The sequence below is a fragment of the Phyllostomus discolor genome, chromosome 1 (genome assembly GCF_004126475.2).
Source record: "Phyllostomus discolor isolate MPI-MPIP mPhyDis1 chromosome 1, mPhyDis1.pri.v3, whole genome shotgun sequence".
In the NCBI taxonomy this organism is placed as follows: Eukaryota; Metazoa; Chordata; class Mammalia; order Chiroptera; family Phyllostomidae; genus Phyllostomus; species Phyllostomus discolor.
In genome coordinates, this window is record NC_040903.2 from 79,242,702 (window position 1) to 79,268,877 (window position 26,176).

At 35.7% G+C, this 26,176-nt stretch overlaps 1 protein-coding gene and 1 long non-coding RNA gene across 20 annotated transcripts in view; one reads left to right on the top strand and one right to left on the bottom strand.

Moving 5' to 3' along the window:
* Window positions 1-26,176, bottom strand: part of ZMYND11 (zinc finger MYND-type containing 11) — a 143,019-nt gene that overhangs the window by 54,795 nt on the left and 62,048 nt on the right. For 2 of the 19 annotated variants that reach the window (XM_028507221.1, XM_036025148.1), the window contains one exon: window positions 23,493-23,600. The exons of the other annotated variants lie outside the window; for them this stretch is intronic. The gene's annotated coding sequence lies outside the window, so the exon portion shown is untranslated. The remainder of the gene's footprint in view (window positions 1-23,492; window positions 23,601-26,176) is intronic. 19 annotated transcript variants of the gene reach the window in all.
* Window positions 24-4,019, top strand: LOC118500497. Its single transcript, XR_004903047.1, has 2 exons — window positions 24-1,302; window positions 1,468-4,019. It is a non-coding gene; the product is annotated as an uncharacterized LOC118500497 (long non-coding RNA).

A 26,176-nucleotide genomic window follows, 5' to 3' on the forward strand; every position in this document is an offset into this window, starting at 1 on the left:
CCTTAAAAATCCTTTAGTATTAAAACATAAAAATGAACAAAAATAAGAAAACAGAGATAATTTATTTTTCTTTTATTACGACTTGTACTTATGAGAGCCCTGCAGGGAGGAAGGAAAGAAGGAAAGGGAATACTTTCTCAATTACTGTATTTTAAACTTCAATCCTATTATGTATGTTTAGAGTAATATTTGTTCAAAATAGTACCCAGCCAGCAAATATACACATAAATCAGATTATAGTCACACATTCCATTTAGTTTTAGTCTCTGCAGCAATTATCACTAACTTGTACTCTGTGGATTCTAGACTTAAAATTTTATAATATCCAGCCACAGAACTTTAGAATACAAAGTGCTTTTATTCAAAACTTAGGAAATGTCACCAAAGAAAATATAGGAGTTACGTGAGTGGTTTTTACCATATAAAGAAAACAAGAATATTTGTGATTAATAAAGCAAAAACTGATTTTCAATAAATTATACTTTGGACTGGACCATTAAAGCACACAAGCTCTTCCTGACTTACGGTTACATGGCATTTTTAAATGTAAAAAATATAATATTTCAAACATACCCTGTACCACACAGAATACTATTGGAGATTCCCTTGTAGTCACCAACTATACTAAACTCATGTTAACTTTTTGTCATATTTGCTTCATATCTTTTTTTTTGCTTTTTAAGAAAATAAAATATTATAGAGACTGGTGAATTTGTACCATTTTCCATTCCCCTCAAATTAAACCCACTATCAGTAAACTATTGGACATCCAGAGTCTGTGTGGATACCCAGAAACAAAAATGTATCATGAGGCCTGACTGGTATGGCTCAGTTGGTTGGATGTTATCCTGCAAAGCAAAAGGTTGCTGGTTAGATTCCTGGCCAGGGTACATGTCCGAGATGCAGTTTCAGTCCTAGGTCGGGGTGCATATGAGAGGCAACAGATAAATGTTTCTCTCTTGTATTGATGTTTCTTTCCCTCTTCTCCCTCCCTTCCCTCTCTGTAAAAATAAATAAATACAATCTTTTCAAAAAGTGTTTTAAAAAAGACATGAGAGAAATCAGGCCAGCCCTAGACTCTTCAGAGAAACATTCTATGGTAGAAGACGAGGGGTCAACGCTTACCCATACTCACAGAAAATAAGTAAGACAAGAATGTATACCAATTTATCTGTCATTTAAGTATCAGCATTCAAAACAAATCCTTTGAAAAATGCAAGAACACATCACTGAAAAACCTTCTAAACTCAGAAGACAAATTTCAACAAAGAAAAGTAGTAAACCTTATGCAAAGGACTAATGGTGAGCCTTCTGTGTTTGCTGTTTCAGGAAGATAATAAAATGTCTAGTTTCTCTGCCAATGCATTAACTGAAGGGTTAAGAAGAAAGAGACACGGGGATTATGGTGAACCTAACACTGGCTCTGACAAAGCAGATTTGCAGTAATAACAAATAGGGGCGAAAGAGGATGAAGGTGAGGTTAGTCCACACACACCAATTTTGTCACTTTTACTGACTAATAGTCTAAGGTGATAAATCATGTATATTTTGGTATATAAAGGTCAATACTAACAAAAATAATCAACTGAAGTTTTGAATGTGGAGATGGAAGACAAAGCCAAAGTAAAAATGTACTAATATTCTCCCTGTTTACTGTAGCCACAAGATATTATCTTACGAATTAAGTATACTATTTAAACTTGTGAAAGTACCCCTAGAAAACATAAACTTTTCAAATTATCTAAAGAAACTCATAAAGACACATTATGTAATAAAACAAAGACAAGAAACAAAAACAGGTAGTATATTAAATAATATAGAGGACCAAAACTTGGTAATTGTCTTCTTCATAAACACAAATTGGTTAAATTCAACAATTAAAGAGACAGACTGAATCACAAAGGAAAAAAAAAGCACTATCTAGGAGAGACACACTTATAGTGACAGAAGACTGAAAAGAATGGGCAAAGACATAGCACAAAAATACAATCTAAATGAAGCTGTGATCAACACTGCAACAGGGCAGAAATCATTTTTTGAAAAGGCAAAAAGAACACAGGCAGTTAATAAAACAAAAACTATAAGAAATAAAGAGAATACTGACAGGAATACAGAATTATGAGACTTGAATTCCCTTCTCTCACTCCACAAAACCATCAAGCAAGCAAAATTAAGGACAAAGAAGATCTTCAATTAATTAAGTTTACTGATGAAATAAATCTAGGTGAATTTATTCTGAAACACAAAAACTACCTTCAATAGGTCCAAATAACAGTCATTAAGACTGAGCATAAAATCAGCCATAAAGACAACCTTAACAGACTTCAAAAGGGATATACATTTGCTAGTCACCATGAAATTAAATGACATTAATAACAAGATGAGAAAATTCTCATAAACCACTGAATCAAAAGATTTTCTAAAAATTGCAAAAAAATTATTAAAAAGCTAAAGCAGTGCTAGTTAAAAAGAAATAGTTATAGAATAATATTAATCCAAGAGAGCTCCTTCTTAAGGAAAACTAAGAGATGTCATTAGCCGATCTAATCAACAATGAAGAAGCACAAAAACATACAAAATAAGAAATGTCAACAGAGATAGAACCTTATGTGAAAAGAAAATTAAAATAGCCATAAGCAACTACTATGTTCGTTTCCATACAGAAATGTATGAAAAACACTACAATTTTCTAGGCAAATATAAATGACCAAAACTTAACCACAGAAAAAATACAATTGTTAAAAAGGACAATTTTCAAAGAAAGAAGATGTTGAAAAAGAACTTCCCCCAAAACACAACATAGGGATAAATTCATATGGTAATTCTAACAAACTTTTAATGACCAGATTAACTCCAATGTGATTTAAACTCTTCCAACACAGAGTTAAAAAGGAAAAGCAAGGGATCCAGCATAATAATGGTAACAACCCCCCGAAAGAGACATAGAAAAAGAATGTCCCATAGGAATACTGGTAAAAATACTAAATAAAATAGTCAAATATACAGTCTAATGTTAAATAGTAACCTACATTAATAAGTGTTAATAAATCTAAATATCAAAATAATATACCATAACCAAGTGTTTAGTTCCAGGATTTCTAGGAATACTTAATATTAAGAAACCCAGAAATATAATTTATTCAATTCATAAATCAAAAGTGAGAAATCATTAAGAAGTCTGTACATGTTGAGAAGGTATTTAGTAAAATTCATTATCCAGCCCCTAACAAAATAGAAATGAGTAAATACTTCCCTAACCCAGTCAGAAAGATGTCTTCAACACTCTGTCAAAGATAACCAACATGGCCAAAACAGAGAAAGAAATGGAGTATAAAAGTTGGTTAGGAGTTAAAATGATTATTATTTGCAGATCAAATATCAAGAAAACTAGTTGATGTACAATCATAAATAATCACATAATTTAATTACTTGTAATAGGTACAAATTAATATACTAAAATTAACAGCCTTCATCTATACAAACCAAAAAAACTAGTTAGGAGGTTTAAAATAAGGCAAGATCACAATCAATTAGAAGAATTGTAAGAAAAATAAAATACCTAGTAAAAAACAGAAGAAATTACAAGATCTGTGTGAAAAGTCTGAAATTCTACTGATACTAAAGAAGATGAACAAATGGAAAGACATACTTGATATATGGATGAAAGATAACAAAATCCAAATTGCCTTTAAGATAATTTAATTACCACCATAAAATAGGAAAGTGCATTCTAAATTTCTGTAGAAAATTCGGTAAGAACTTTCTTTAAGAGTTAATTCTTTAAGGAAAATTCTTTAAGAGTTAAATCACATTTGAAAACATTTATAGTGCCAAAGTAATTAAAATACCATGGAACTAGTGCATGGAGAGCAGACTAATGGAACAAAACATCAAGTTCAGAAAGAGACTCAAATACACATTTAGATTATAGTGAAGACAGCATTTTAAACTAGCGGGTGAAAGATTGATTAATCAACTCATCCTACTGGGACCTTGGGCTTGCTAACTTAAAAAAAAAAGAGAGATGTAGTCCTATTCTAGTCTGTACCCACAAATAAATGCTAGAGAGATCAGAATAAAATATTAAAAACAAATCCAAAAAATCATTAGAAGGGAAAGACTGAAGAGTAATCATGGTGTGAGAAAACCTTCCCAAGTTTAAAACAAACACCAAAGTGATATAAAAAAAGATAAAAAATTTACCACAAAATCAGCAATTTCTACGTAGCAAAAAAACACAAGCAAAATTAAAATACAAATGATAAACTGGGAAATACACTTTTAAATACTCATTCAAGAATATGTTTATTGATTTAAGAGAGGAAGGAAGAGGAAAGAGAAGGAGGGTAAAGAGAGAGGGAGGGAGAGGAGGAGAGAAAAAGAGACAGAAAAAGAAATGTCAACTGGTTGCCTCCTATACACACCTCAACTGGGGACTGAACCCTCAACCTCTTGGTACACAGGATGATGCTCCCACCAACTGAGCCAACCAGTCAGGGCTGGGAAATATACTTTAATGTACAACAAAAGACCTAAGAAAAACCACAAAATAACATTTTGTTATCTGTCAGGTTCATAAAGACAAAACGTCTGACACACTGGACTGGTGGATTGGGCTCAATGGGAAAACACATCACTGGTGTGATGTAACACTGGTGAGATGTAAATTAGTACTGCAGAGGCATGTGTGGCAGCACCACAATTCTGCTTCTAGATATACTTATATATGTGTGAAATAATGGACAAGAGGAATTTCATTTTGACATTGTTGCCAGCAAGAAAAGATTAGAAACAATCTATAGATTTTAGGGGACTGGCTAATTTAGTGTATTAAGGGTTATTATATGAGGACTTCCAGCTAGATGGAGGCATAGGTGGACGCACCGTACCTCCACGCACAACCAAGATAAGAACAACAACAATTTAGAGGTAGAATAACACTCAGAACTGACAGAGAATTTATCTGAATGGAAGTCGGACAGCCAAGAAGTTGAAGTAGACCCATTCATCCAGACCGGTAGGAGGGACGGAGACGAGGGATGGAGACAAGAGACGAGAGCCGGTTGCAGCTCACCGAGTGCAGGGAGAGCTGGGCACTTAAGGCAACCAGGAGCAAGTAAGCCATGAGGGGCACGCAGTGGGTGGACCCTGAGTACGCAAGTGGCAACTGGCGGACCCAGTGAGGCTATGATTATGGACCAGGGTGAAGTGCGCAGCCCAGGATCCCAGGGAAGGGACTGAGATCCCAGGAAAGTGGGGCTGCCGCCACTGCTCCCTCCCACCACTGCCCCCACATACAACATCACAATCTAGCCACTGGGGTGCCCAGCCCCAGTGAACACCTAAGGCTCCGCCCCTCACCATGACAAGAGCGACCAGAGGCAGGGAGGGGAGAGAGACATGGCTCAAATAGAAGAACAAATCAGTGCCCCAGAACTCATCCTTTTGAGCGACCAAGAAATAGTTAACCTATCAGATGCACAGTTCAAAACACTGGTGATCAGGAAGCTCACAGAATTGGTTGATTTTGGGTGCAAATTACATGAAAAAATGCAGGTTACCACAAAAGAGATGAAGGAAGATGCACGGAGAACCAACAGTGATGGGAAGGAAACTGAGACTCAAAACAATAGAGTGGACCAGAAGGAAGGAAAAAAAAAACAAAGAGAAAATAATGAAGAAATAAGAATTCAAAAAAAAAAAAACAAGGAGAAGCTTAGGAACCTCCAGGACATCTTTAAACATTCCAGCATCCAAATTATAGGGGTACCAGAAGGGAAAGAGGAATAGCAACAGATTGAACACGTATTTGAACAAATAATAAAGGAGACCTTCCCTGTTCTGGCAAAGGAAATAGACTTCCAGGAAATCCAGGAAGCTCAGAGAGCCCCAAAGAAGTTGGACCCAAGAAGAAACACACCAAGGCACATCGTAATTACATTAGCCAAGGTAAAAATGAAGGAGAGAATCCTAGAAGCGGCAAGAGATAAGGGGACAGTAACCTACAAAGGTGTTCCCATCAGACTATCAGCTGATTTCTCAAAAGAGACCTTACAGGCAAGAAGGGGCTGGAAAGAAATATCCCAAGTCATGAAAGACAAGGGCCTACATCCCAGATTACTCTATCCAGCAAAGCTTTCATTTAGAATGGAAGGGCAGATAGAGTGCTTCTCAGATAAGGTCAAGTTAAAGGAGTTCATCATCACCAAGCCCTTATTTTATGAAATGTTAAAGGGACTTATCTAAGAAAAGAAGATAAAGAAAAACCACGTATAGTAAAAGGACAGCAAACTCACAATTATTAACAATCATACCTAAAACAAAACCAAAAGAAACTAAGCAAACAACTAGAACAGGAACAGAATCACAGAAATGGAGATCACATGGAGGGTTAGCAGCAGGGGGGTGGGAGGAGGAGAGAGGGGGAAAAGGTATAGAGAATAAGTAGCATAGAATGTAGGTTGAAAATAGATAGGGGGAGGGCAAGAATAGTATGGGAAATGTAGAAATTAAGGAACTCATAAGTATGACACATGGACATGAACTAAAGGGGGGAAATGTGGGTGGGAGGGGGGTACAGGGGGAGGGGAGAGAAGGGGGGAAATGGGACAACTGTAATAGCATAATAAATAAAATATATTTTTAAAAAGGGGTTATTATATAGTCATTAAAGAAATGAAGCAGTATTATAGGTGCTATGATGACATAGCTCTAACATGTTATGTTTTTAAAAATCATGGTACTGGAGCTAATATCTGAAATAGATAAAGAATTTATATAACTCAACAGCTTTAAAAAATCTCATTTTTAAAAGGACAGAAGACCTGAATAATAGATATTTTTCCAAAGGCAGCATTAAAAAAAGGCCAACAGACAAATGAAAAGACTTTTCAACATCAATAATCATCAGAGAAATGCAAGTTAAAACCACAGTAAGATATAACCTCACACCTATTCAAACATCTATCATTAAAAAGACAGGGCATAAGTCTTGGCAAAGAAGTGGAGAAAAGGACACCTTTGTGCACTGTTAATGGGAATGTAAACTGGGCAGCCACTACAGGAAATAGTATGGAGGTACCTCAAAAAATTAAAAAGAGAACTACCATACGACCCAGCAATTCCACTTCCAAGTATTTAATCCAAAAAACCCCAAAAACATTAATTCAAAAAATATATGCACCCCATGTTCATTGTGGCATTATTTACAACAGCCAAGATACTGAAACAACCTAAGTATCCAATGATTGAAAAACTGGATGAAGAAAATATACTTTGTCTATATAATTAAATATTTGCCATAAATATGAAAAAAATCTTACCATTTGATGACCTAAAAGCAGCGGTGTCCAACCCGCAGGCCTTAGGCCACAGGTGGCCCAGGATGGCTATGAATGTGGCCCAGCACAAAATCATAAATTTACTTTAAAATATGAGATTTTTTTCTGTGATTATGTGCATGTAGCAGTGTATTTAATGTGTGGCCCAAGACAACTCCTCTTCTTCCAGTGTGGCCCAGAGGTGCCAAAAGGTTGGACACCCCTGATAGAGGGACTTATAAGTGAAGTCAGACAGAGAGACACAAATACCGTTATGTTCTCATTTATACATATGTGGAATCCTGAGGAATGAAGGGAGGCAGAGAGGGAGGGAGGGTAAGAAGATGAGAAGGGGAAAGGGAAAGGAAGGAAAGAAAAGGAAAAGGAAAAAGATTGAAGCTCATACATATAGAAAGCAGACTGGTGGTTTCCAAAGATAGGGAGGTGAGGGGGGTGAAATAACCGAAAACAGGTGTCAAAGGTGCAGACTTTCAGCTATAAAATAAAGTCATAGGGATGTAACATATACCATGGTGACTGCAGATTATAATGCTATATTGCATATTTCAAAGTTACTAAGAAGATTTTAAAATTCATCATCACAAAAACTAAGTATGGCGATGAATGTCAGATTTATTGTGGTGATCACTTTCCAATACATACAAATATTGAGTCGTTACATTGTATACCTGAAATTAATATAAGGTTACTTGTCAATTATACTTCAATTTTTTAAAAAGAAAATCAGTGGAAAGATCTCTTTGTATAGAATGGTAACACTTCTGGAAAGCATTATATAATAATCTCTGTATATGCACAAGAGCTCAAGAGGTATATTCCAGGAACTGTCAAGAGGTTACCTCCAGGAGAATTGAGTTCAGCAGAGAGATCGGAAGAAGACGTTTCTTCACAATATGCCCTTCAAGATTTTGTTGATGCATCTATTAGCTAAAAACTAGCTCCACTTTTAAAAGTAGCTACCATTTACTATCACTCTAGCCATGTATGAAAGTTCCTTTCTCCCCCATAAGCTCCCCAATCTTCGGTAGTTCCCCTCCTTTTCAAACTCATCTTAGCCTTTTACTCATCCAAAATTATTTTAGCATCAATTTTCCAATATTCATAAAAAAACTGTTGAAATTTTGATTAATCTGAGAACAAGCAAGCATCATAAAAATAAGTCTTTCCACTGATGAACTTGGTATATCTGCTCCTTTATGTTCCTCTATATCCTTAATAAAGTTTTATAATATTTTTATCAATAAAATTCTTACATATCTTTTGGGGTTTTCTAGGTAGTATGTATTTTTTATTCCTTTGAAAAGGGGATTTAATATTTTCTGGTTGGTGGTTGCTGATATCTATTCAGGAACCTTGCTGAACTGTCTTACTAGTTTTATGTTTGTCTAACTTAAGACTGTAGTCTAAATGAGTTTGTTAAACTTGTCCTTTCTTTTTGTGTGTTGTTTTTAAATATTTTACTTATTTATTTCTAGAGACAGGAAGGGAGGGAGAAAGAGAGAGAGAGAGAGAAACATCAATGTGCGGTTGCTTCTCATGTGGCCCCACTGGGGACCTGGCCCGCAACCCAGCCATGTGCCCTACTGGGAACTGAACCTGAGATGCCTTAGTTCATAGCCCGCACTTAACCCACTGAGCTACACCAGCCAGGGCTAAACTTGTCCTTTCTTACTGTACTGATGAGGTCTTGTTAGTACAATGTACACCCTAGGTAATAGTATGTATCCTCGTTTCAGATTTGGAAGGGATCTTACAATAGTTCAACCATTAAACATGACAATTGCCAAAGGTTATTGATCAACATAAACTGATAAATATAAATATGATGCCGGCCACAGGATACTGGTGGTTAACTTTTATTAAGCAAATTCATTTTCAGACCCAGTTTGCTGCATTTTTTAAAATGAAAACAAAAATAGCACTACATTCTAGTATTCCTTGTCATATTTTAATCCACTGAATTTAACCACATAGAAGGTTTTCTTAGCTTCTGTGCACTCCAACATCTTTACAATTTGGTGTCAAGACAGTAAAGAAAGAGCTTTCCTTTCTCCTTAGTGATAGCATGTTGGGCTTAACCTCCTTAGTTCAAAGAGAGCTGAAGTCAGATAAAGGCATTTATTATAGACTGCTGATCTTGAATAGCCACAAATATGTTCACGAGGATGGATTCAGGGTGGACTCGGGCAGCCCTCTTCACAGGGACAGGATGATCAGCAGAGGATACGGATGAAGGATTAGTTCTATATAGAACATGATGACTCCATTAATGACAAAAAGTGCTTCCTCCTAGTACTGTTACAGTCTGGGAATAAAACAGCTCAGAGAAGGGGGTTTTGTTTTCTGAATGAAAAGTCTGCAGTTAGAAAAATAAAAGAGTTATCTAACATGCATTAAAAAGTGTGTTATCTAATATGCATTAAAAAGTGTCGCCTAGAGACTGAATAACATGCACACATTATTTTAAATATTTGTTACATTTGCATTTAGTTTTTTTTTAATAGGCATTATTTACCTCCCTTTAAGGCCTTCCAATTACAGGACCTATTTACTGACCTATCTGCAGTTGCAGCCAGGAAAGGTGCCACCAGTGCAAGCAGAAGACAAATTACATTACACAGATGCTTGAATATACATGAGTATTAGAAAATTTCAATGTGATCTTATAAAATCATTTATTTTTAATTAATTTTACACTTGCAGAACAATTGCAAAAATAGTAAAATACCCATATACCCTTTACCCAGCTTCTAATGTTAGCATCTTACATAAAATAATACAATTATCAAAATTTCTTTTTAGGCTTCTAGTCAAGATGATGACATAGGCAGACATGGCTCACCTCTTCACACAACCACACATCAAAATTACAACTAAAATATAGAACAACCATCATTCAGGAATGTCAGAAATGGACTTGAATGGAAGTCTGACAGCTACAAAACTGAGACTGAGTTGAATGAAGTCTGACATCTACTAATGGAAGAAACTACATCCATCTAGATTGGGCCCCACAGCCATGTGGCTAAAAATTCAGGAGGGGTATGTTGGGAACAAGGAGTCCCAGAACCACACCAGGCACCCCCAGCCCAGGATTCCAGTGCCAGGAAGATAAGTCTGCAGAACTTCTGATGTGAAAACCGGTGGGAAGGGGTAAGGTCGGTGGGGGAGGCTGCTGGAGCCCTACACAGTTCCTCTTGGGGAACCTACACATGGACTCACCTACTCAGACTCCCTCCCTCTGAGCTCCAGCACCAAGGCAGCAGTTTGAAGGGCATCAGTGGTATACAGGGAGAGACTGAAGTATCCAGCACTGGGTTGAGCAGAGGCCGTTGTCCCTTTGCTAAGCCATCCCCCCAGAGAGTGGGCAGACTGGTGCCATATCTGAAACCCCTGGCTGAACACTATGTGACCCACCTTGGAGATCCAAAGAGGCTCTGCCCAACCCAATTACAGGCCAACCCAAGCTGCTTTTCCATATGAATGGCTTGTCTTGGCTCCTGGTTCACACAAATTCCTAAATCCTACCAAACAAGAGCTGGCCTAAGTGAGTCCTAATGGCAGACAGATTATAGAGTCACAACTTGGTTTCACCTGGGAATCTCCAAGCCCAGCTCAAGTAGTAGATATCTCACACTGCTTTACAGCTCAGGCAGGGTGCCACAGACAAAACACAGGTGGAGGCTGACCTTGGCCTGCACCACCCAGGGAAACCCCAGGGCCAACATACCCAGTGGACAGCTACAGACCACAATGGAGCACCACCACCCTGCCCCTGCACAGCTGATCATCCACAGAGGTCAGAGGTTGGTGGTTAAGTGGCCACAGCCAGTCCTTGCAGCCAACTGGCCTGGGTAAATTCCACCCATTGATCTGCCAACAGCAACCAAGGCTCAACTACAAGAACAGGGTGTACTTACCCCACACAAAGGGTACACCCAAAGTACCCAGCTTGGGTGATGGGGGAGGCCGTGTCATACAGGACCACCTACTACATAAGGCCACGCTACCAAGACAGGAGTCATACCAGATCAACCTAAGACACAGAAACAGAGGGAGGCTGCCAAAGTGAGGAGACAAAGAAACATAGCCCAAATGAAAGAACAGATCAAAACCCCAGAAAAAGAGCTAAACAAAATGTAGAGAAGCAATCTATCAGATGCAGAATTCAACACAGTTTGTAAGGATGGTCAAGGAACTTAATGAGGACCTCAGCAGTATAAAAAAGATCCAGTCAGAAGTGAAGGATGCACTAATGGAAATAAAGAACAATTTACAGGGAAACAACAGCAGAATGGATGAAGCCAAGAATCAAATCAATGATTTGGAACATAAGGAACCAAAAAACAACCACACAGAACAAGAAGAAAAAAGAATCCAAAAAACTGAAGATAGTTTAAACAGCCTCTGAGACAACTTTAAGAGGTCCAACACTCATCTCATAGGGGTGCCAGAAGGAAGAAAATAAGAACAAGAAATTGGAAATCTATCTGATAAAATAGTGAAAGAAAACTTCCCTAATTGGATAAATGTAACAGAGATGCAAGTCCAGGAAGCGCAAAGAGTACCAATTATGATGGATGCAAAGAGGCCCACTCTAAGATACATCATAATTAGAAAGCCAAAGGTTAAAAATAAAGAGAGACTCTTAAAAGCAAGAGAAAAGAAGTTAAACATCAGAAGGTTGCCAGATGGGAGGGAGTGTATGGGTGAAGAGGTTAAGGGATTAAGAAGTACAAATAGGTAGTTACAGAATAGCCATGGTGATGTAAAGCACAGTATAAGACATGGAGTAGCCAAAAAACTTATATACATGACCCATGAACAAGAACAATGGTGGGGGGATCGTCTGAGGGAATAGCGTGTTGGGTGGACAGAGACAAATGGGAGAAAAGTCAGAACAACTGTAATAGCATAATCAATAAAGTATAATTTTTAAACATTTTTTTAGCTCTGGCTTATGTGGCTCAGTGGCTTGAGTGCTGGCCTGAGAACCAAAGGGTTGCCAGTTGGATTCCCAGTCAGGACATATGCCAGGGTTGTGGGCCAGGTCCCAGGAACAATCCTTCCTCATGAACATGAGGTGTGAGAGGCAACCACACACTGTTGTTTCTCTCCCTGTCTTTCTCCCTCCCTTTCCCACTCGCTAAAAATAAATGAAATCTTTAAAAAAAAATTTAAATTTCTTTTTTAAAAATTTACTTGAGCTATAACGGACATTACATTAGTTTCAGGTGCATAGCATAATGATTCAAAAATTATATATATTGCAAAATGATCACCATAGTCTCTAGTTAACACCCAAACATTCCTTAATTTATTAACTGCTTCTAGTACACTGGCATACCTCAAAGATTTTGGGAACATGGTTCCAGATTACTGCAAATAAAACACATCATAATCTTTTTGGTGGAGGTAGGTCTTGCCTCTCATTTGTAAACACTGCAACATCTGTGAAGCACAATAAAGCGAAGTGCAATAAAACAAGGTATATCTTGTACTTTAGTATTTTAAACTAGGGACTCTATTTAGGCTTCACCAGTTTTTCCACTGTTCTTCTGTCCCAGGGACCAATTTAGGATCTCTGAATATATGATTTTATGAGCTTAAAAAACATCCAAAAATCAAACAGATGATACCATAAAAATGTTTAAAAGGAAAGAGTAATGACTAATTCTGCCCAATAAAAACTATTATAAAGTACTGTCAGAAAATGGCAATAATAAAGCTAGTATGAAACTGATTACAGGTGACAATACCAACAATTTAAAAACAATGCAGTATGACACAAAAATTCAAAGAAAAGAATACAAAAGATCAGAATATCTAAAAATGGGTCCAAATACACAAGAATCTAAATGCAAAAGATAAGCATTAATAAGGACGGGAAAATGTAGATGCAGGTGAGTCTGGGGACAGGCAGTGACATGGTGCAGGATCTGGCAGGATCTCCCAGAGCTTCCCTAGGAGCCTCCCCAAGTAAGGGAGCTATGGCTAGGATGCTATGATAAGCACTGACCGACTTTTGGGTGCCCTCCTGCCTCAATGGCTTAGGAAGCCCCACAAGTCTCAGGTAGGTTCCCAACTTTGCAAAGGGGGAAACTGGGAAAGGTAATGGAAGTATGTACAGAAACTTAAAAAAAAAAGAAGAGAAAAAAATGTAACAATATTTAGCAAGTGATAGTGGAATAACTAAATAGCAATTTCCATAAAAATAACTTATATGTATTTCATTTAAATTTTGAATGACTTATATAAATACAATTGAAAATAAGAATTAGAACAAAGTATCAGCTCTTTGGGGGGCAAATTGTAAATTATAACAATGGAAGAAACAAAAGGTAGATTTAAACACAAAATTAAGATTACAAATTATAAGAGTAATAAAACCAAAACAGGAAACAATGAATTAGCAAGAAGACATATTAAGTATGACAAAGGGTTAAAACATACCTAGTAACATGGCTGATGCACCAGATTTCTTTATGTGTGCATGGTCTACGCCAAGGGTTCCCAACCTCCAGGCCGCAGACCAGTACTGGTCTAGGCATGTTAGGCACTGGGCTGCACAGCAGGAGGTGAGCTTGAATGTAATGTACTTGAATCATCCTGAAGCCATAGCCCCCACCCCTGTCCACGGAAAAACTGTCTTTTACAAAAACGGTCCCTGGTGCCAAAAATGTTGGGGACCTCTGGTCTATGCAATAAATCCAAACCTTATTTGAGCAATGTAAACTGCCTGGATCAATCCTTACTGTGACAGAAAACACAAAGTGTCAAGTGTCAACAAACACAAGCTCATAAAGTAATGCCTAAACTTGAGGAATTCCTACTTTTCCCCTACTCTTCTATACTTTTAGAAAATATAGATTCTAACCAATTTTCTTAAAGTGTAGAAATGAGCCAGAGGGCTCTAGAGGTTATTGAGAAGTAATGTCCTTTTACTGTGTATTGCAGGTTAAATATATATGAGTAAATCACAAATAAACTCTGAAAAATTGAGTAATTTATGTGATGCCTTAAATATAACAAAGGGTCCCAAATCCACTATTTCTTTCCTGAGGTCATTAAGTACTCAGGCAGGTTTTCTTCAAGTACAAATACTTTTGTGCTAATAAATCAGGTTAAGGTCACTCCAGATTTTTCATTCTTTTTACAGGCTGCTTACACCCAGGGACTTTTCTTCTTCAAATAAAGAGGCAAATATAGCTATTTGGATTTGAGATGCATGAATTTACAGTGGCCATTTACTCTATTTTAATTTCACTTAGTATAAATCATGAATGGTATGTAAATATCTATTATTTTAAATGTTATATACAATTTCTCTGACCTTTTTCAGTGACTTTTTAATTTTCTCCCATTCCATCCATTTCCTTTCCTGTAATTCTCCCTATATCTCCCCCAGGACAACACTGCCCAACTGCTGCAGAGCACTGGAGTGTATCCAAGCAACAGACTGCAAAATCCTAATTTGTTTCATCTCCCGTGAGATAACTCAGCATGTTCCAAGACAAAAAATATATAGCTAATGGTAACACCCATTGCAGATTTAACATTTTTTCTTTACAAAAGAAAGACATTTCAGCCATAATTTCCTAAAAGTAACTATCTTTAACCCTTGTAATGATGATTCTCTCTCAGAATTGTGTGTCACATTGTTCGATACAAACATTTCAGGAAGTGGGCATACCAACAAGAAAACTGTAATTATGATCATACCCTGGGGGAGAAGAAACCACCACAAAAATGCAATGATGCTTTCTACTAACTAGAAAACAGAATGAGCACTTCTACTGCCCTCTTGTCCCTACAAACGGCTTCACACTATCACAGAGTCCAGAGGCCTTCTCTGTGATGGAAATAGAACAAAGTTAAGTGTCTAGATGACTTGGATAAAGTTAGTACTGCCCCATAATTTCAGTACCCTTGGCTCCCAAGTGGCCCTGGTACCATAAAGAAACAAAGCAAAAGGTAAACTTAAACACTGACTCGAGCTGAAAAAAGACTCAACCCAAAACATCAGAATCATAAAATTTGAAATAAAAATTTAAGTGAACACAGATCTAATCTGTTGATATCGGAAGACATTCTGAATAAGTAGTATAGAAAAAACCAAGAGAAGATCCAAAATATATGACTTGGTAAGAAATGTGAAATTTCTCCATGACACAAGCATTACAAACCCATTTTTTCAAAACCTCTGGAGCAATAACCACCAATTAAATTCTGCAAATCAATAGCAAACAATAAAAAAAAGAATTTATCATAATATGACAGAGCTTATATCCTTAAAATACAAAACTAGAACAATTCAGAAAACTATTTTGCCAGTCAAGCAAGCAAGATATTTAAAATTATTCTCAATGCTGATAAAAATGCATTAAGAAAGCCATTCTCAACACAGTGTTACTGAAAACACTTTCTGGAAAGTACTTTTCAGTTACACATCAACACCTTATTCATTTGACTCAGTAATTCTACTTCTTTGGAAAGATCTGGGATGGGACACAGATTTATGTAGAAAAATATTCCTCACATCATGAAACTTTATAGGGGAAAAGGATCTAAATGTCCGTAACAGTAAAATAAATTATGGATATGAAAATAAGTTATATCTATATCCATCCCATAGAGTACAATGCATTTAATAAAATTAATGTTTAAAAAAAGTAACGTGAAAAAATGCTCACACTATATTGTTAGAGATAATAAGGACAAAATTTTTATACACACACGTTTACATAGAGACAGTTCCGCTACCATTAGTGGTTGAGTAGCTTATTCAGATCAATCCTTCCACTGAAAACTACAAAAACCAAACACTTAAAAAATTTCATTTAATTTAGGGGCATCTGCCAATGCTGAAAGAGACAACCTACAGTCTCAGAAGTTAAGTAGAGCTTTAAAACCTCAAGGGGGGCCAGGGAGAAAAACACTGTAGTTGAAGCCCACTGGGAAAGGAAGCCTTGGTGATTAAAATAAAAAACACCATACACTTTCGGTTGTGATCATGAGGGACTATATCAATGCTTAGAGTGAAGCTATAAAGAGACTAGTTCACAAAAGCAGAAAAAGAGTTTACATCCACACAACATTCAACAAATGTTGTAGATTGTTAAGTACATGTCATATGCCAGTCACCATTTTTTGGTGCTTGGCAAATACCAATACACAAAACAGAAAAAGATCCTTACCTATACAGCTTACACAGTGATTGGAAGAGGTTTCAGAGGCTGAGAGTAAACAAATAGGGGCACTGCTAATACATTAAGTCAACTATATTGCATGCCATAAGGGACCCTAAAATACCTCCCACAGGAGTTTGTAGCTTTAAAGTTTAAATTCTAAAGAAGAAAGCAGACTCATTATAGAGAAAAACACTGGATTACTTCCTACCACCACATAAAAAGAGAACTACAGATGGACTGAAGACCTAACTGTGAAAGGTAAAACTATAATTAATAAAAGAAAATATATGGGAATATTTTTGTGACCTTATTAAGAGGATTCCTTAAATAAAATTTCAAAAGCACAAACGTTACCATAAAAGACTGAATTTTAACACATCAAAATTAAAAATTTCTGTTCAACAGATGACCGTATGAGAAAAGATGTTTACAAAGCATAAAGTATATAAGGGACTTAATGTCTAGAGTAACAAGAGCTTCTGCAAATCAACAGAAAACAAAAACAACCCCAGTGGGAAGATGGACAAAGGACAAAAACAGGTATCCACAGAAAAGCAAGCCCCAAATCATCTAGGAACACCAGTAGCTGCCTAAAACTCATTACTACAGAAATGCAAACTGCAATATCTGAGTGACAACATTTGTGCAACTGAACAACATCAAGTACATGCAGACGCATGGGGAAACTGAATCCTTGTTCACTGCTAATGAACATGTAGAATGAGGTATCCTCTCTTGAAAATCCAGTGAAATTAAGTGTATAGATATTCTATAATTGATGAGAAATATATTCCTGGATATACACACTAATGAAATCCTCTTATAGGTAAAAAAATAAAAGTATTGTGGTAGTAAAAAATTGGAGCAATGCTTGGTCATTTGTGGTAAAGGAAAACTGGAGGCAACCTGAGTGTCCATCATAAGGGAATAATTCAAAGCATGGGGAAAGGCTATAGTGCAACATCACTGAACACAGTGAAAAAAAAAAAGGAAATATAGAAGTTATCTAAGAATATAACAATGGCAGAATGGTGATAAAGAAAAGCAAATGATAACAGGTACCTATAGAGTTGTAATAAAAGCTAAATGCTGTAATAAATGTATACTGCGCAGTCCAGTGCCCAGCTCTTAATGTGTTCTAAGTGAACGGTTCCTGCATTAATTACCATTCATTCAGCTTTTACCTAATTATTTGTATTACTGGATATTTGTATAATAAATATCAGTTCAAACACTAGGTCTCCAACTTACTAGCTGTAAGACTTTGGACAACTTACTGAACCTCTTTGCATCCCAACGTCCATTTTTATAAAGTAAAATTCAGTGTCAACACATGAAGTTGTTTTAAGGTAAAAAGATAATGTAAAGTTTACAATAAATGTTTGTCTTCCTTCTCATTCCTCCTCTCCCCCAAAGTATATTAATGAAAACTCTCAACAGATGACTATCATGCAGCAATTACCAATGATAATTTAGGGTGACCATGTAACAACATGGAAAAAGTTAAATAATGTGAGAAAAAGACAAGCATGAAAAATGGCCAAAAATAAATTAAAATCGGTCCCTTACTTGAGTTTGGGTAGCAGAATTATAGGTTATTTTATTTTATTATTTATTTTATTTTATTATTTTATTTTATTTTATATAAGGGAGGGACAAAGGGAGGAAGAGAAACATTGATAAGAGAGAAACACTGATTGGTTGCCTTCTACAAGCACCCTGACTAGGCATGGAACATAAAGTCCAAAACCCAGGCATGTGCCCTGACTGGGAATAAACCCAGACATGTGGCCTGACTGGGAATAGAACTGGTGACTTCACAGTTTGTGGTTTGTGGGACCCTGTCCAACCGAGCCACAGCCACCAGAGCTGCTTTCAATTTTTCAAATATCCAGCAATATGGTTATATTACTTTTAGAAATTAAAAAGAACTAAACCATAATGCTCTGCCCTGGGTGTTTTAAAGATGCAAGGCTTTTTCTACATATACAAATCAAGAAATGTAATACGCCACATTAAAAAAACATAAAAAATCATGATCAATCTTAATAGATACAAAAAAGCATTTGACAAGATTCAACAGGCTTTCATGATTTAAAAAACTCAACAAATTGAGTATACAATGAAACTACCTCACCATAATATTATCCATATATGAAAAACCCAAAGTGAACAACATATTTTAAGACAAAACTTTTCCTCTAAGCTCAGAAAAAAAGGCAACTTTCACCACTTCTATTCAACACAATATTAAACGTTCTAACCAATGCAATTAGACAAAAAAATATAAAAGGCATCCAAACTGGAGAGGAAGAGGTAAAATTATCTGTGCAAATGATATTATCTTGTATGCAGAAAATTCTGAAGATTTCACAAAAAAGCTGTTTTAACTGACAAGTAAATCCAGCAAAGTAGGATACCAAGTCAATACACAGAAATCAGTTCCACTTATTTTTATTTCATTTATGTATTTATTTATTTTTAGACAGGGGAAGGAAGGGAGAAATAGACGTAGAAAAACATCAATGTGCATTTGCCTCTCACATGCCCCCTACTGGGGATCTGGCCTGCAACTCAGGCATGTGCGCTAACTGGGAATCAAACCAGCAACCCTTTGGTTAGCAGGCAGGCACTCAATCCACTGAGCCACACCAGCCAGCACATCTTTTTCTTAAAAAAAAAAAAAAAAAAAAAATCACACACACACACACACACACACACACACACTTATTTATTTATTTATGTTTTTTTATCATCGCCTGAGAACATGCTTATTGATTAAAGAGGGGGACATGAGGTGGAGAGAGAAACATTAATTGGCTGCCTCTCATATCTGCTGAGACTGGGGACCAAACCCACAACCTATGTTTGTGCCCTGACCAGGTTTCAAACCCCACAACCTCAGTTTATGGAACTGAGTCATACTGGTCAAGGCAAATTTCATTTCTACACACAATCAATCGACCATCTGAAAAGAAAATTATAAAAATAACTTCATTTACAATAGCAGCAAAAAATATAAACTACTTAGGCATTAATCAACAAGGTGAAAATGTATATATACAATGAAAACTACAAAAAGCTGCTGAAAAAAATTAAAGACATAAACAAATGGAAACATATCACATGCTCATAGATTAGAATAATTAATAGTTAAAATACCAACATTACCCAAAGTGATCTACATGCAATGAAATCACCATCAAAATCCCAATTTTTTTTTTCAGACATAGAAAAACCAGTCTTGGGGGGAAAAAAACCAGAGGATTCGTACACTTCCTGATTTCAAAACTTACTACCAAAACTACAATAATCAAAACTATGTGGTATTGGCATTAAGACAAATATATAGACCAATGGAACAGAGTACACAGCTCAGAAATACACATATACATACACTCAAATGATTTTGACAACAGTGCCAAGACCACAACAGATAACAGTCTTTTTAACAAATGGTGTTGGGAAAGCTGGATTATCTGTGAGCAACTGAATAGAACTGGACCCTTACCTAATACCATATACAAAAATTAGTGTAAACATGGATTAAAGTCCTAATTGTCAGACCTAAAGCAATGAAACTCCTATAAGACAATATAGGACCAAAATTTCACAACACTGGACTTGGCCATGATTTCTTGGATATGACACCAAAGGCACAGGCAAAAGAAAAAAATAAACAAACTGGACTTCCTGGAAATTTAAAAATTTTGTACAAGAGACACTATTCATTTAGTAAAAAGGCAACCTACTAAGTGGGGAAAAAATATCTGCAAATCACATATTTGATAATGGATTATTGCCCAGAAGATAGAGAAAACCTAACAATAAACAATTTGATCGTACAAAAGACTTGAATAGACATGTCTGCAAAGAAGATATACGCATGACAAATAAACACATGAAAAGATAGATGCTCAACATCACTAATCATTAGGGAAATGCAAATTAAAACCACAGTGAAATACCACCTTCCACTCATTAGGGTGGCTGCTATTAAAATAACAGAAACAAGTATTAATGAGGATAATGAGAAATGGAAACATTTGTGCACTGCTGGTAAAAAGGTAAAATGTGGAAAATAGTATTGTGCTTCCTCAACAAATTAAAAATAGCATTACCATATGATCTGGCAATTCTGGGGATATACCCAAAAGGATGAAAGCAGGGTCTCTAAGAGATACTTGTACACCCATGTTCAAAACAGCATTATTCACAATAATGTTGTGCACAGCACTGGGCCCAGCACTGGGCCCAAGTGACAGATAAATAGAAGAGAAGAATGTGGTATACATATTCAAACTGAAGAAAATCCTGGAATATGACATGATATAAAGCTTGAGGGCATTATGCTAAGTGAAATAAGCTACGGGAAAACAAATACTATATAATTCCACTTTTTCACGGCACTTAAGGTACAATTATAAAGACAGAAAGTAAAATGGTGGTTGTGGTTGCCAAAGGTGGTGGTGATGGGTTTCACTTTCACAAGCCTGAAAAAGTTCTGGAGATGAGAGTAGTGATGGCTGTACAATTGAACTGTGTATTTAAAACAGGGTTAAGATGGTAAATTTCATGCTGTATTTTACTACAATTAAAAAATTAAAATAGTAATGATGTGCCACAAGGTGCATTTACGGATAGTATAAAAGTATTTTAAAATTGTGTTGAGAAAAAATTAATAAAGTTCAAAACCTAAACATCTCTGAACTTTAATAAACTTATTTAAAAATTTAGAATATATGCTAAAGAACTGGGTTCTTCTTAATTCTAATACTTAAACCTGGGACAAATAATTTATTCATACATCCTCATATTCTTCACCCATAAAGTGAGGGTAATTTGAAGATAGTTGTTAGGGTGAAATGAGATAATATGGAAGCACCATGTCGAAGACAATGTTTTTAAAACTTAAAAGTGTGCAAGGACACAAATATAAATTCATTAATTATCAAAACAAAACGTTTAATTGGTTAAGGACTTAGACTCTGACATCAGATAGACCCTATATTCAAATTTCAGTTATTTGACAACCTGTGGAGCTTAAGACAATTAATTTCACCTTCTTCATCAGGAAAATGAACATAATGACAACAGACCTCATGGAGTTGCTGTGAAAATTAAATGAGATGAATCATATAAAGTACAGTGCTTGTCTCAAAATAATGACTCAATGGTTTCCAACAGCTCCTTCAGTTAATGTAACTGGATATTTAAAAACCTTTTTCTATGCCTTGTCCCAGCAACTAAGCTTCACACTAAGATACAAAGATAGGAAACATGTATGCTCTACCCTTGAAAAGTTCACAAGCAGCAAAGGAAGCAGTAAGATTTTTCAAAGTTTGTAAGAGACTGTAATAAATAACAAAATTGAATTTTATGTATGTTAAGTTGTGAACAAAGAGTAAGGGGACTGAGATTGGTTATAGAGAGAAATGAATCAGAATCTGAAAAGAAATGAAATTTGAGTTGGCTCTTCGTAAAAGAAAGGACATATCTGTTTTGTCCATTAATAAAGGAAAAACACAAAATAAATAATCAAAATAATAGAGTACTCAAGACACTTGAGAATAGTCTCATCATATGGAGTTCTGAGTGGGTAGAAGCAGGTCATAAAAAGGAAAAATTATGAGGGTCTAATAGTGAAGGGCTCTGCACAAATGCCCTGTTCAGGTATGTATACTCACATTCCATGGGGAAATCAAGAGGATTTTAAGATCACAGTAAGACTTAATCTAGAAAAGTAACTAATAAAATGTGAGGCTTAAGTTGACTGAAAGATGTCAGAAACAACTATCTAGGAGATCTGACTTGAAAGAAGAGTCTGCCTGATAGACAATCCAGAAAGACAGGCATCCCAGGCAGAGGGGGAGCCCACTGCTTCTGGAGTTCAGCACACTGAAGAGAAAGGCGAGGCATTAACACCTAGAGAGGAATCTAAACTTCATAGCAACAGAAAAAGGCTTTCAATCATGGAACATTTAATAAAATGGCGTTTTAAAAGAAACATCTCTGACATCAATGATAGGAAGAAACCGACTAGCAAGACCAGGAGCCCAGAAGACCAATTAAGAAGTGCTACCACTGTACAGGCAGGAAATTACAAAGGCTAAAATCAGGCCAAAAGAGGGAAGAGCAAATTGACTCGAGAGACTCAATTTATCTGCCATATACTTGGGGAGAAAAAAAATAAGTCAGTTTTACCATTTCCATATTTCAAACACATTCACTATTCCCCTCCAACTATAGGATAATAATCTCAAAGCTGGTATAAAGACCCTCCCAATCTGGTCCTAGCCCTTTCATTCCTTTTCCCTTAAAACCCTCCAGTCCTTTGCTTGGACTCTACCTCACCAAACCTCACACAATTTGCAAGGATTAATTCACTAACTCTCCATAAAGCCCTCCTGACTCTCCCATAAGTAACCCCACCCCCCACAGATCTGCAGAGAAATGTCATATGAAAACAGCTCCACAACAATCCAAGTCAAGAGGAGTGCCATAAGAATATGGCATTCTGGGAAAAAACACACTAAGGAATTGTGAATTACGGTTATTCAGAAGTTAGTTCTTCCATAAGGTTGTTATTATGTGAAATAAAATAATAATAGTAACTAACAACAGTGAAGTGTATCTGCCAATCTGCAACCATAAGAAGACGTACAAAAGAATAAATCAATGTAAATTTAAGTGAGAATGCAGTTAGTAATGCTGTGAAGAATTCTTGGGATTACATATACAGCATAATATTAACTGGTACTTCCTTTTCTCTAAAGAAGTTATTTAGGCAAGAGCCTTTTTCCTCTTCTAGAATAAGTCTAATGAGGAAACAGAAATTATCAGAGAGACAAAGCAAAACTGTAACTTTGGTAAACAGTTCCTGGATATCGTATCATAATTAAATTGTAATAAATAAATAATAATGTGTACCTGGTGCAACCTACAGAGAAAAAGGACTTACAGTTTGGGCTTATGTCTGTCTGTAGTGACAGGATGAAGAGCTCAGAAATCTCAATGCCAAACATGTCACAAGAGGTCAGATGTCACCTTCTCTAACTGGGGGTTGACCCTAAAGTAGGCAATACATGTAATTAATCGATGCCCTACTCTGAAACATTGACTTGAATGGTACTAGTCTACAGATTCAATGTTAATCTAATTATGCTAGTCACAAATATGATCAACTCTAGAGACACAAATTCATTGTTAAGAAAGGAAAGAAATATAAAGGGTCAATTGTTTTTTATGCAACAATCAACAAAAAAATAAAATTCTCTCCCAATGATACAAACCATATCAAATGATATGGCCAATAATGCTGGTAGAGACTAATATAAAATACATACTTACTTCAAAAATATGTCTTCAAATCATCTTATAACCAGTACTGATAATACTTATGAAACTCAAATGTCATGTTATAATCATCCAAACTAGATGTGAATAATTTGTTTGGATTAAAAAGAAAAAGGAAATGATAATATGTAACTTCTTTTTATTATAGACTAAAATATAGGTGACATTTAGTAAAGTAACACAACAATGAGTTATAAATCATATCAGGAATCTTAGGGATTAAAAGTAAATTTCATTTCTGTTTCTCATTTTGCTATATGATTACCTCTTTGCTCCTTGATTTAAAAAACTGTAAAACAAAGGCTAACATCATGATCTTAAGCATACGAATGTGTTATATCTGTTTTACATAAATGTTAAGTAATCAGATATTTTAAAACTTTAATTTCATGACATCTATCCAAGTATCATAAAAACTGACGAAAAAAGTGCTAATATAATTTAGTACTTAATCATTTTTTAACTAAATGAGAAAGCTGCTCTTATATAAACCTATGCTTATCTTCATCTGAACTGACTATTGTACAGCATCTTCTTTATGATATAATGACTTTGTTTTCATTATGATGATGGAAACACCTCAAAACATACTTCAAATTCTATGAATGTAAGATGTTTTTACTGAGTACCAAAATTTATTATACTTATTTAGCTTCCAAATGAAGATACCTATACAATTTTATACTATCATTAAGTCAAACTTTTATAAGAAAATAAGCTTTTAAATCAGAGGGACAGCTTACCCATTAACTAAAAAAAAAATTCAAGCTTAATCCCATATATATTTAGTTTGATTTCAGATCAACTTTCTGTAAAAGTACTGTCCATTCCCAAATACAGCCTACTAAAAAAGTTTCTTAGTTATAATTTTTAAAGTATCTGAAATAATCAAATGTTAACAGTGATTCTCTAATTTTTAGTACTTTTTTAAAATATAACACTAGCAGTTTAAAAAAAAAGACAATTAAAAGAAAGTGGTAAAAAGGAGTCAGGACTCTTTTCTGAAGAGGTATAGTGATGCCCAATAGGAAACTACTGCTATGAATGCTTAACTTAGATATCATCAGATTGGGTGAAGAAAAATTTGCAACTTAGAAAAATTCTCCTGTTTTGTTACAGAGATAAGTTTTTATCAGTTTCTAATTGTTCAAATAACTTTGAGGATCTGAGGCTTCTACTTATGGAATTTGTAAATTTTAACATGAGTCTTAATATTTTAACCATTCCGTGTTTGAAAATAGTGCTATAGAGTATAATATTGTCTAGTGCTATAAAGAAACATTAAGAATGTCCCTTGGATTTGCTTCTGCCAGAAGAAACCTTTATTACTTTTAGTTCTGCTTTTGGACTCCAGAAAATATCTAATACCTTTACCAACTAGCTCTTTTTTCCCAGAAAAATCGCAAAACTGCTGTGAACTGGGAAGATAGCGAAAGTAGCATCATTCTTAATCTCTCCCAAGTCTCCTAAAAAGTATTACTAAAAGAGTTAGAAAACAAACCAAAAAACCCACCCTTGGACTACATAAAAAACAAAATTAAGTAATGAGAAATCCCCATGAATCCCAAAATCCAGCACGTGAGGGTAAAACTCCAAAAGCTACAATCCCAATTGGTACTGACACCTGTGTAGGAGAAAGCAGAGGGGATTAACAGAGTTATCTAATGAAAAGAGTATAGAAGAATAAAATAAGCAACAGATAGTCATTGGAAAGTACCATGGGCCAATGTAAGAACAACAGTTGGAAGCAGATACACTTTTACACACTCCCATTTGCAGGTGAATCAGGGTAATTCATGAATTCATGGTAAAGACTAAGGGGCTGGAGCATAATGGGCCCCAGGAACATTCAAACTCAGTCAGCCAAAGCTGCCTTCCAGGATGGAGCCCTATCATGCAGAGAAATTATAAGCAATAAAAATATCAAACACGACAGGTCAAAAAGATATTCAATGTAAAGATTGAGTATAAAGGAAAGGGCAGTTACAGAAAAAAAGAAGTGGGGAAGAAAGAGAAGAAAAAGCAGGAAATCATGGGAAATATGAGCCCATATTTTGAGTACTTCATAAAAATGACATAAGGAGTTTCAGAGCCATAAATCTAGAAAAACTATTCTAGCCACCTTACCCTGCAACAAGTTCAGAAAAACTGGATTTCACATCAAAATGACCAATATGATGGCTGTAATTGAAGAAACAAAATAAAATCCATACAATGAAAGCAAGTCTGAAATGTGTGCCAACAAGACAAATGAAAACTATAACTGTTACTCCAAACACAAAAAAGGAC